The following is a 2,671-nucleotide window of genomic DNA, read 5'->3' as shown; positions in this document are numbered from 1 at the left end:
GCCTTGGATGCACTCTAGATATGATCTAGGCCCTTTTTGTTCCAGCCACTTAGCCAAAAATGACTCACCCTGATATTTTGCCATTGCACCTGATTTTTTGAGCTTGTATTGACCTTTCCTTGTTTAATTACCCTGTTACAAGCCAAGAGACCTAAAAAACCATGTATTACCTAACTTGTGAGTATAAGAAGGTCAAGGTGCATAATGAATTTCACATCATCATCATCATCATCATAATCATCATCATCATGGTCATCATCATCATCATCACCATCATCATCATCATCATCACCATCATCATCATCATCATATCATCAACATCAACATCATCATATCATCATCGTCGTCAATATCATCATCATCAACAACAACAACGTCGTCATCATCATCATCATCATCATATCATCCTCATCATCATTATCATCATATCATCATCATCATCATCATATCATCATCATCATCATCTTCATCATCATATCATCATCATCATCATCAACATCATCATATCATCATCATCATCATCAACATCAACATCATCATATCATCATTGTCGTCAATATCATCATCATCAACAACAACAACGTCATCATCATATCATCATCACATCTTCATCATCATAATCATCATCATCATATAATCATCATCATCATCATCAGATCATCATAGTCATCATCATCACATCATCATCATCATCATTCCTCTAAATATTTTGGTGACCTGATTCTTTTCCTTTACTAAATTCATACCTTGTATTGAGCATCCATTCTAATGTATGGATTATGATAAGTAGATATTCATACAACAACTTTTAGTAGTATAGGATACTACTTTTTCCTCCATATCTATCTCTGGTATCATCAATAACACGTAATTTGCAGAACATCCAAAACTGAATATCCATGAGGAGGGAAGCTGGCGGCTCTTCCAAATCATTCATGTTGATAGGTTTATTTGTAAAACTGTTGCTAAAAGTATCTGAGATTATTACGAAAGAGGTACTACTGAAGTTCCTAATATTTTTTTATAGTAAATTCAAATTTTGAACTTGATGTTATTATTGACATGTGTTATGGATGTAGGAAATTTGTTGTGTAACTCTTGCGAGTACAATTAAATTCTATTTAGGGAATGATGGCTCGAGTTATCTGGTATTATGATTCATTTCTGTTTGGTTGAATTACAGTTTTAGAAACTTTGGGTTAACACTATGAATCTACTATAATTGTTAATATTGCTTTCAGAATAATCATGAGTCTCTTGGAATGTGTTTCTTAATGTTGTATGGTTGCCTTATCACTGAACTGACTGCTTGGCTTAGAGATATCACTAGGTAACATGGGTGTATTCTGTTTGAGTGATTTTGGGACTGGTTAAAGGATTGATAGTTGGGTGTGAGCCAATTGTGGGTTGTGAGATACTCGGAGGGCTATTCTTGATTTCATATTATAGCTTGCATAAATAAATTATCTTTATTCTGACATTCACATTGGGCTTCACTTGCCTCACTGCCTTCTACTTAAGCTACAACATGATTTTAAATCAAATGGGGTGTGAAGATGGTGATCTTGAAAAATTGATTGGTAATTCCTTTTTTCAGTTCCAAGCTGGTGTGAAGATGGTGATCCTGAAAAATTGATTCGAAATTCCTTTTTTGAGTTCCAAGCCGATTGTGCCATTCCTGATCTTGAGGTTTGTTTAAATTTATGATGGCTAGAAATATGTGTTGTTATTTTTGTGAGGTTGTGTCTTATATTGTGATGAGGTTATGTAGATCAGTTGCTATCTCTATAAAGTTTCGGGTTACTTCTGATGAATATGATATTTTGTATTATTGTGTTTAAAATATTGTTGTTATTGTCCAACTAAGTTGATTTAAAAATATTTTTGATTAATTAAAATTAACTTTTAATTGATTTTAAAATACTGATGCATTGATTTAAAGATATTTTAATTATGTATCATAAAGATTGATTTAAAAATATTTTTGATTGATTAAAATTAACTTTCAATTGATTTAAAAATATTGTTTGATTTAAAAGTATTTTAATTATATGTCATAAACACTTGATTGATTTAAAAATATTTTAATTATGTGTCATAAATGCTTGATTTATTTAAAAATATTATAATTATGAGGCATAGATGCTTAATTGATTTAATAATATTATAATTATGTGTTAAAAAAGTTTGGTTGATTTAAAAATATATTAATTATGGGTCATAAATGTTTGATTGATTTAAAAATATTATAATTATGTGTTATAAATGCTTGATTGATTTTAAAATATATTCTTTGATTAAACAATCTACCTGCATTTTAATGGAATTGTTTATGCATTATTTTTAATTATGAATGATGAATTATTGATGTTTTACTGTTAACATCTGCGTTTATTTTATACAAGAATATCGTTTGCCATTTGAAGCACGAGAAAACACATTGAAGAAAATGTTGGAAACTCTTTCTAGTGCTTCATTCTTTCCCCACCCTTCCTCTTTTTAATTGTTATGTTGCAAGACCTTGAATCTTTGACTTGAATAACTGTTAATGTTATGCTCGGAGCTCTTTGTATGTATTTTTTCTTCTGTTTCTCTTTATTGGATCATTTCAGCCCCCTCCATGCATTTTGTGACATATTGAAATATAACTTTGTTGATTTTTTTAATTTAA

At 30.1% G+C, this 2,671-nt stretch overlaps 1 long non-coding RNA gene across 1 annotated transcript; it reads left to right on the top strand.

Moving 5' to 3' along the window:
* The first annotated feature begins 628 nt into the window (after positions 1–628).
* Positions 629–1,838, top strand: LOC106765863. The gene is made up of 3 exons (XR_002668748.1): positions 629–995; positions 1,080–1,148; positions 1,598–1,838. It is a non-coding gene; the product is annotated as an uncharacterized LOC106765863 (long non-coding RNA).
* Positions 1,839–2,671: the final 833 nt, after the last annotated feature.

This window comes from Vigna radiata, chromosome 7 (genome assembly GCF_000741045.1).
Source record: "Vigna radiata var. radiata cultivar VC1973A chromosome 7, Vradiata_ver6, whole genome shotgun sequence".
NCBI lineage: Eukaryota > Viridiplantae > Streptophyta > Magnoliopsida > Fabales > Fabaceae > Vigna > Vigna radiata.
Note: the sequence above shows the minus strand (reverse complement) of the source record. Positions and strands in the feature narration are given on the sequence as shown.